Raw genomic sequence first — 10,699 nt, forward strand, 5'->3', positions numbered from 1 at the left:
AAGACATCCGTTCAAGTTGATCGTTGATGCCTTGACTCAGTTTTTTATTACAGAGAGCACGCAGCCCTCTGACCTAACACGCTGAGCTACCGTGCCGGCACTCTAGACCATGGGTTACAATACAATGGTGAATATACTTTCGCGTCTTGTTCTTTCTCCGAAGGAACATTGCATCGAATTATACAGACGTGGTAAAATAAAGGCACTGCCCTACTGCGGTTAATGCCAAAGCAAAGCGTTCTGACTCCATTGGCAGGAATCATATAATCTGTATGCGAGCATTATAAGACGCAGACACTGGGACGTATGGAAGTTTGGGTCTCGCAGTAAGTCGTGCACGGATAGCCAAAGCGGGTAAAGCGACCTCTCGCATAAAGCGGGAAATATACGGACCCACAGACATTTTCATGTATTACTAATAAATCGTATATCCGTTGTACTATTGTCTTCGCAGTTTGCGAATGTATTTCACAATGAAGCAAAATTGTTTCCAAAGTAGCTTACAAGGCCCTTGGACCGATTGTTCAGTACTATACATCTATCAGGGACCCTTTCAGGTAAGACTGAGAAGAGACAGAGAAGATCCAATCAACTAAAAGCGCCGAGTTTCACCATGGGATCGTTTAGTCTGCGCGAGAGCGTTACAAAGGTACACAACGGTAGTCGCTCCAAGGGTGACGGAGAGGTTTACTTTTGAAATTTCGCGAGGGTACTTTCGGGGGGAAAACGCATTACTTCCTTCGGCATACAGCTCGCGAAATGATTACGACAAGGAAATGGGAGAAATAAGAGCTAATACAGAGATTTTTTTCTTCACACGCCTCATTCGCGAGTGGAACAGGGAAGGGGCATCAGTCATTGGTACCAGAAGTACGCTCTGCCACGCACCGCCAAGTGTTTTATGAACTATTGATGTGATATAAGAGCTTCAGGTGGAAGTAGTATAAGCATCTTACAATGTGGCGCAACGTGGAATGCTCTAAAATGTCTGACCGTGAGAAGTACAGTGATTAGTTTGAACAGACACGATTGCGCAATACTTTCCAGGAGTATCATTGTAGCCGGTCATGGTCATCACTTCGGCGCGTCCAGGCAACGTACAAGTTATTTAGACTTCTATCAGTGTATGAATCAATCGTTGTGTCAATAGATATGTAAAATTCTATTTTCGTGTGTATCGAGAACTTGACAGCCAGAAGTTAGGGTCCGGTTCATGATCGTGAAAGCTTCTGAGTATCCACATATATGGACTTAATTATTTGGATTTTTGCAGACATTAATAATTAAAGTGTTCGAAGATATGAGTCAAATTATTAAATACGTTTAAAAGGTACTGTAGTTGAAAAATTGCTCAGTGTGATCTAAACCCAATTTGCTGTCTGAAACAGTTTATTTATTGTTCTGAAATTATTTTCTCTTACCTTAGTGCAAGGTGTTACGCGTTTTTGTGTATTAACAGTACTACTGAAGGTGTTGTTGAATAATGTCAAAATCCTATGTGCCTCTTATGCTGGAAATTGTTTTGATCAGTGACTGAATAAACTTCATTAATGAAGTTTATTCAGTAACTCAGTTTCGTTTATTAAGCCGGTCAATTAATTAAAGCTATAGTGTGGATAGCCTTAATACTTCGTCCATGCATAACAGTACGAAACTTTGTGAAACTTGTGAGCGATTAGTGTTGCTAACATGATCGCGCGTAATTCTAATCTAAAGAGATTACATTTTAAGTGTGAATTCAGACCGAAAAAAATAAAGTTATTGACAACTACTCTCAAATAATAGAATTCATGCTTTCAAGGGTGGTATTTGCTAACTGCTGAGAGCCGTGGTACAAGTGATAATTCTGTGCCTAATATTTCGTCATCCAATGCTGGAGACATCGTCAGCAGCTTTAACGAGTCAGAAAGCAGTCACAGAACCGAAAAAGCTCAGCAAATGAACTTTTTGGCTTGCTGAGCTTGTTCGAGTCTCCTTTTTGAGTCGTTAAAGCCTCCAGCATTGGAAGACGAAACGTAAGGCAGATAATTATACACTGAACCACGGCATTAAACCAATAAAATAAGTACCGATTTTGACTGGTGACCGTCTTTTGTTTATCGGCTAAATACTATTACTATTGCTCAAAAAACGTAGATTCGAATCCCGTTTACTACTTTGTTCTCTTTTTTAAAAAACAATATGCTATGTATCATTTCTTTAATCTTTTAGATGCACAGCCACGTTCACTTAATCCTGGTAAAGAGGTAATATTAATGTGCGTTTAGTTTAAGGGGTGTTATATGTTCTTTTATTTCATATTTCGCCTTACAGATATTTAAATGTTCTATAATGAAAATAAAAACAATGATTTAATGGTTGCACTAGGTGAGCCTATAAAGTAACTGGGCTGATGTTGTCACAGAGTAAGTACGCTTGCACCAAAGACAAACGCCCAGCAGCTATGAAATGCGAAACCTTCTCACATTTATAGTGTCTGTAGACGAATAAATGTGGCCGTGGTCTTCTGTTGTGTAAGAGTTGTTATATTGTTTCTCCGAAAAACCGATAAGTATAATAGTAGAGCAGGCAACGGCCTTGCCGCAGTGGATACACCGGTTCCCGTCAGATCACCGAAGATAAGCGCTGTCGGGCGTGGCCGGCACTTGGATGGGTGACCATCCAGCCGCCATGCGTTGTTGCCATTTTTCGGGGTGCACTCAGCCTCCTGATGCCTATTGAGGAGCTACTCGACCGAATAGTAGCGGCTCCGGTCATAGAAAACCATCGTAACGACCGGGAGAGCGGTGTGCTGACCACACGCCCCTCCTATCCGCATCCTCAACTGGGGATGACACGGCGGTCGGATGGTCCCGGTGGGCCACTTGTGGCCTGAAGACGGAGTGCTTTTTTTATAATAGTAGAGCGAAGAATTGACTCCAAGTTTCAAATGAAACTTAGAAAACTGCAACTGAAACTTAGCTGTAACTAGAAGTATATGGCGAAGACTGTTTATCACGGACGCGAATTTCTGGGTGTCTCATGCCTTCACAATACGGGCAAGAAGACGCTGAAGGTGACTCACACGGGTGACGTCATTCAACATTAAGAACGGACGAAAACATAGAATACATAGGTTATCAGATTCGAGATGACCGTCGATTGAGTATTCGATCGATTGCTGAAAAAGTAGTAATTGACAAAGAATGCATTTAATATAAGAAAAGTGTGTGCTAAACTGGTGCTTAAAATTTTCACGATCGAACAAAAATAAGCAAGTAAAATTGTTTGTACTGACATTCTGAATATCAATGAAAATGATCCTACGTTCTAGGAAAGAGTGGTAACGTGTGAAGAATCTTAGTTTTTCGCTTATAATCCAGAAACTAAGCCAAGATGCATGCACTGAATGGACCCAACTTCACAGAGAGCAAATAAGCTCGAGGTGAAAAAATCAAGAAGCAAAGCGATGATGATATACGTAGAATTGTGTGTCTTCCCTGCGTTGTTGAGGGTCAAACTATTAATTAACGTTACTACCTTTAGGTTCTTGCTCAACCCCGTGAGAAAATAAGAAAAACACCCGAATTGTGGAAGAACAAGTCAAAGGATCATACTGCATTGCCTGTTAAGTATTTTCGAGTGAAGCATATAATCCCAGAATTAGACCACCTACCTTATTCGCTGACGTAGTATCTTGTGACATGTACCTATTCCCCAAGGTGAAATCTACTTTAAAAGGAACACGATTTCAGTGTTTCGAAGCATTGAAAGGAAATTTTGGAAATCTGTGGTACGATCCTATGAGACCAAACTGCTGAGGTCATCGGTCGCTAGCCTTACATACTATTTAATTTAGCTTAAACTGACTTACGCTAAGGACAACACACACCCATGCCTGGGGAAGGACTCAAACCTCTGACGGGGGAAATCGAGTAGTCAAAGGAAAAAAGGCGCACGTCAGCAATGAGATCACACAGAAAGACTTCCAGTATTGCTTTTCATCAGTGAAGAATTACCGTGCTGCGTTGTGGGGCTAGAGGTGGGAAGTATGTTGAGGATGACAATAACCAAAGACACTGAAAGCAAAATATTACGACCACTGCCCACCACGACGTTGGATGCAGCCTGGTGGCTTTGCGGGCACGTGACGTGGTAACAAAGGTACGTTAAGTCCAGCAGCCACGGACGGGGCATCACCATAGTGGGATATGGCTGCAGGCAAGGAAGTCCCTGGAGATAAGCAACTTCGACTGAGCGCAGATTGTTATTACGCAGAGCCTGTGAACGAATATCTCGAAAACGGTGAAGTTGGTCGAATGTTCACGTGATACTGTCTTGAGCAGCTACAGAAAGAGGTAAAAGGACAGTGTAACTACTGAAACGTCCCCTTAAAACAATTATACACGACTGTGCTTAAACTGACACACAATATTTTTAGCGCAACGCAATCTGACTTTCAGAAATCGCTACAAAAGAATGGCCCTGACTAACATTAACCTATACCTTTCACAAATCACTTACCTCACAAAAATCTTATTTACACGAACTACTGCAATACAGCGAGCGCCACTACTGCCAGCTAAATAAAAGATTCAAACTACGGAAGGCACTAACTACTGATAGGCATAGTTAGCAAATGAAAGATTTTGATAGGCAACAAACAATGTATTTACCTTAATAGTGTTGAAAAATCATAATATACATAGCAGTTCATAATATCCAGTATTACAAATTTCAAAACTCCGCCATCTCTCTCCCCACATCCACCACTGCTGGCGGCTCACCTCCAACTGCGCAACGCTACGCGCTGTTAACATCCAGCTGCCGCAGCCCAACACTACAGTGGCAGACAACAATGCAAACTAGCCACAGACTGCACACAGCACAGCCAGTGATTTTCATAGGCGGCGGCGTTACCAATATAAGAACCTAAACAGCCTACTTACATAGCCTACTTACACTACCACTAGGCACTAAATGATTGGAGGTCAACTACTTCACAAGACATGGTTTAGGAGGCTTGTCTGCTTTGTAAACTACACTAGATAATGATCTGCGGCATCTCTGCCGACAGAGCACAACGCTGGTTCGCGTACAAGTGTTTCAGAGTACACTGTCCACCGTCCACATAACCGACGACATCATCAGTGTCGGTTACAGTGGGCTCGAGTCCATCGGGATGGCTCTGAGCACTATGGGACTTAACATCTGAGGTCGTCAGTCCCCTAGAACTTAGAACTACTTAAATCTAACCAACCTAAGGGCACCACACACACGCATGCCCGAGGCAGGATTCGAACCTGCGACCGTAGCGGTCGCGTGGTTCCAGAATGTAGCGCCTATAACCGATCGGCCACAAGGGCCGGCCCATCGAGATGCGACCTTCATCAATGGATACGTGTCGTATCTTTGGCTGAATCACATTTTTGCTACACTACCTCACTGGGGTCGTCTCCGCAAACGCCGTCATCGAGGTGAACAGCCGCTCGAAACATGCAGCGCGCCAGAGACGCAGGGTGGTGGGAAAGGTATTATGCTATAGGAGACATTCTCCTGTGCTTGCATGGGACTTGTGGTAGTAAACGAAGACACTGTCACGGCTGCGACCCACGTGGATCCCATCATGCTTGATGTCTTCCGCGACAGCGATGTAATCTTTCAGCAGTATAAATGTCCGTGTCTCGGAGCCAGAACCGTGCTAGAATATTTCGAGGAGCGTTATAATGAAATCACGTAGACATCTCGTTGACCAGATTCGCCTGATATAAATGCTATGGAACCCATTTGGGTCGCTACCGGGCGCCATCACCGCGTACGCAAATCAGCCGCCAGCTACACTACTGGCCATTAAAATTGCTACACCAACAAGAAATGCAGATGATAAAACGGTTATTCATTGGACAAATATATTACACTAGAATTGACATATGATTACATTTCTAAGCAATTTGGGTGCGTAGATCCTGAGAAATCAGTACCCAGAACAACCACGTCTGGCCGTAATAACGGACTTAATACGCCTGGGCATTGAGTCAAACAGAGGTAGGATGGCGTGTACAGGTACAGCTGCCCATGTAGCTTCGACACGATACCACAGTTCATCAAGAGCAGTGACTAACGTATTGTGACGAGCCAGTTGCTCGGCCACCATTGACGAGACGTTTTGAGTTGGTGAGAGGTCTGGAGAATGTGCCGGCCAGGGCATCAATCGAACACTTTCTGTATCCAGGAAAGCCCGTAACGACCTGCAACATGCGGGTGATGACGAATACACGCTTCCAAAGTGCGTTCACCGCGATGTCGCCAAACACGGATGCGACCATCATGATGCTGTAAACAGCACCTGGATTAATACGAAAAAATGACGTTTTCCCATTCGTGCACCCATGTTCGTCGTTGAATACACCATCGCAGGTGCTCCTGTCTGGGATGCAGCGTCAAGGGTTAGCGCAGCCATGGTCTCCGAGCTGATAGTCCATGCTGCTGCAAACGCCATGGAACTGTAGGTGCAGATGGTTGTTGTCTTGCAAACGTCCCCATCTGTTGACTCAGGGATCGAGACGTGGGTGCACGATCCGTTACAGCCATGCGGATAAGATGCCTGTCATCTCGACTGCTAGTGATACGAGGCCGTTGGGATCCAGCACGGCGTTCCGTATTACCTTCCTGAACCCACCGATTCCATATTCTGCTAACAGTCATTGGATCTCGAGAAACGCGAGCAGCAATGTCGCGATACGATAAACCGCAATCGCGATAGGCTACAATCCGACCTTTATCAAAGTCTGAAACGTGATGGTACGCATTTCTCTCCCTTACACGAGGCATCTCAACAACGCTTCACCAGGCAACGCCGGTCAACTTCTGTTTGTGTATGAGAAATCGGTTGGAAACTTCCCTCATGTCAGCACGTTGTATGTGTCGCCACCGGCGCCAATCTTGTGTGAGTGCTCTGAAAAGATAATCATTTGCATATCACAGCATCTTCTTGCTGTCGCATTTGTAGCACGTCAGCTTCGTGGTGTACCAATTTTAATGGCCATTAGTGTATTTACACGAAATGCATGCCCTGTGCGTAGGCGTCTAACGCCACAAACCTCCATGAAACTACCAACAAACTGTCGAATCCCTGATGAGCAGAATCGGTGATGTATTTCGCTCCAAAGACGAACAAACAAGCTATTAAGCAGGTGGTGAAAATGTTTTGGCTCTTCAGTGTGTTATGTTCTAGTCCCGTCATATTACAGCCACACCTAGTACTACTCTTGTTAAAACTTGTGAAAGTCGAGCCTCTTTTATTGACAAATTTTAAAAACAGTAATGTGGAAATTGGATTAGATTGTACCCTATCTTTTTGTCAAAGATAAATGAGCCGTGCGTGGCTCATGTTCGTGCCATCTATTATGTAACATCTTATTTTTACCGTACAGCCGCTTCGTCATTTTGATTTCAATAACTGGTGTCACTGAATTGCCATCTTACCTGCCGTGAGCGGCAGCAGCAGCGCCTATCGATAAGTGCACTGTCGTATCTGGCTGTTTGGTGGACGAGGAGGTCGGTCGGGATGCAGCAGCAGTTCAGTCGCGGTCGGAGCCCCAGTGAGGTCCGCACAGCCAGTGGCAGCGGGGACGACCTTTGGTTGGTCATTCGGTCGGTCGTGTCTTCGAAGACGTTTCGGTCGGTTCCTTCCTGTGCAGAGATGTCGGTTGTGTTCCCTCTGCACGGTTGGGTCCGAGCCAGAGTCTCCGGGACGCCGTCCATCCGAAGGAAGTCAGTAAGTGGGAGACGCACCAGTAGTGCAGTCGCGGACGGACAAGCAGTTCAGTCGGTCGGTTGGCGTGGAACAGCAAGCAACCACCCGTTGCGCGGAGTTGGGCTGGAGCCGCTGGCGGCGTGCACGCGTGGTTGGAGTGTGTGGTGCTGCTTGTTAGTGCTACAAAGTTCGTCGCCCACCGATCTCGGTCATGAAAGTTGAGTCCTCACTTAACTTACTACCGAGCCTCAACTGTTTAAATTTCTTCGTTTCATCCTGCTACCACAATATTCTGTGTGTCGTTGTATTGAAATTTTGTGGTCGTTTTGCTGGTTGCTTGAAGTGGAACCGATCTGGTTGATTGGTTGGTCGGCTGTCTCTCGGTTGAGCTGCCTTCCGTTTAGGAGATCGTTGGTGAGGCTGCCTGTCTGGCGTAAACGGGCGTTGGTGTTACAGTTCCAGGCCGAATCTTGGAACTTCTGAGCACCGTTCCCTGTTTGTCACATAGTAACTTCCCCGTTTGAGTTTTAGTTACTTGGTTGAACTGTGGCCTTCAGCTGAGTTTTAATATCTTTTGAATTAATCTTCTTGTCTTGCCCTTAAGACATGAGATTGTTGTTTTTATAGGGGCCTTCAGCCGAATTTTACATGAAATCTTTTCAAGGTTCAGATGGTTCAAATGGCTCTGAGCACTATGGGACCCAACTTCTGAGGTCATCAGTCGCCTAGAACTTAGAAACTACTTAAACCTAACTAACCTAAGGACATCACACACACCCATGGCCGAGGCAGGACCGAACTTGCGACCGTAGCGGTCGCGCGGTACCAGACTGTACCGCCTAGAACAGCTCGGCCACCCAGGCCGACTGGCCTTATTCTACTTTGAAACACTTCTTATTGCTTAATATACGGCCTCCAGCCGAGTTCATTTAAAATTAAAGTGCTAAGGTCTTCAGCCTGTTTAAATTGAAGATTTTGTAACTTCCCCTTTGCAATTGTACATGACTGTGCTTAAACTAATACACAATATTTTTAGCGCAACGCAATCTGACTTTCAAAAATCCCTACAAAAGAATGGCCCTGACTAACATTAACCTGTACCTTTCACAAATCACTTACCTCACAAAAATCTTCGTCACTCAAGCTATTGCAATACAGCGAGCGCCACTACTGCCAGCTAAATAAAAGATACAAACTACAGAAGGCACTAACTACTGATAGGCATAGTTAGCAATTGAAAGATGTTAATAGAGAACAAACAATGTACACTCCTGGAAATTCAAATAAGAACACCGTGAATTCATTGTCCCAGGAAGGAGAAACTTTATTGACACATTCCTGGGGTCAGATACATCACATGATCACACTGACAGAACCACAGGCACATAGACACAGGCAACAGAGCATGCACAATGTCGGCACTAGTACAGTGTATATCCACCTTTCGCAGCAATGCAGGCTGCTATTCTCCCATGGAGACGATCGTAGAGATGCTGGATGTAGTCTTGTGGAACGGCTTGCCATGCCATTTCCACCTGGCGCCTCAGTTGGACCAGCGTTCGTGCTGGACGTGCAGACCGCGTGAGACGACGCTTCATCCAGTCCCAAACATGCTCAATGGGGGACAGATCCGGAGATCTTGCTGGCCAGGGTAGTTGACTTACACCTTCTAGAGCACGTTGGGTGGCACGGGATACATGCGGACGTGCATTGTCCTGTTGGAACAGCAAGTTCCCTTGCCGGTCTAGGAATGGTAGAACGATGGGTTCGATGACGGTTTGGATGTACCGTGCACTATTCAGTGTCCCCTCGACGCTCACCAGTGGTGTACGGCCAGTGTAGGAGATCGCTCCCCACACCATGATGCCGGGTGTTGGCCCTGTATGCCTCGGTCGTATGCAGTCCTGATTGTGGCGCTCACCTGCACGGCGCCAAACACGCATACGACCATCATTGGCACCAAGGCAGAAGCGACTCTCATCGCTGAAGACGACACGTCTCCATTCGTCCCTCCATTCACGCCTGTCGCGACACCACTGGAGGCGGGCTGCACGATGTTGGGGCGTGAGCGGAAGACGGCCTAACGGTGTGCGGGACCGTAGCCCAGCTTCATGGAGACGGTTGCGAATGGTCCTCGCCGATACCCCAGGAGCAACAGTGTCCCTAATTTGCTGGGAAGTGGCGGTGCGGTCCCCTACGGCACTGCGTAGGATCCTACGGTCTTGGCGTGCATCCGTGCGTCGCTGCGGTCCGGTCCCAGGTCGACGGGCACGTGCACCTTCCGCCGACCACTGGCGACAACATCGATGTACTGTGGAGACCTCACGCCCCACGTGTTGAGCAATTCGGCGGTACGTCCACCCGGCCTCCCGCATGCCCACTATACGCCCTCGCTCAAAGTCCGTCAACTGCACATACGGTTCACGTCCACGCTGTCGCGGCATGCTACCAGTGTTAAAGACTGCGCTGGAGCTCCGTATGCCACGGCAAACTGGCTGACACTGACGGCGGCGGTGCACAAATGCTGCGCAGCTAGCGCCATTCGACGGCCAACACCGCGGTTCCTGGTGTGTCCGCTGTGCCGTGCGTGTGATCATTGCTTGTACAGCCCTCTCGCAGTGTCCTGAGCAAGTATGGTGGGTCTGACACACCGGTGTCAATGTGTTCTTTTTTCCATTTCCAGGAGTGTATTTACCTTAACAGTCATAATATATATAGTAGTTCATGACATCCAGTGTTACAAATATGAAAACTCCGCCATCTCTCTCCCCACATCCACCACTGTTGGCGGCTCACCTCCAACAGCGCACCGCTACGCGCTGTTAACATCCAGCTGCCCCACACTACAATGGCAGACAACAATGCAAACTAGCCACAGACTGCACACAGCACAGCCAGTGATTTTCATACAGAGTGCTACGTGGCGTTACCAATAAGAAAACCTAAACAGCCTACTTACAATTT

The 10,699-nt window shown here is 46.5% G+C and overlaps 1 pseudogene; it reads left to right on the plus strand.

Annotated features, from left to right (window-relative positions):
• Nucleotides 1–2,567: 2,567 nt before the first annotated feature.
• Nucleotides 2,568–2,684, plus strand: LOC126177886 (5S ribosomal RNA; annotated as a pseudogene).
• The last annotated feature ends 8,015 nt before the right edge of the window (nucleotides 2,685–10,699 follow it).

The sequence above is a fragment of the Schistocerca cancellata genome, chromosome 3 (genome assembly GCF_023864275.1).
Source record: "Schistocerca cancellata isolate TAMUIC-IGC-003103 chromosome 3, iqSchCanc2.1, whole genome shotgun sequence".
Lineage (NCBI taxonomy): Eukaryota > Metazoa > Arthropoda > Insecta > Orthoptera > Acrididae > Schistocerca > Schistocerca cancellata.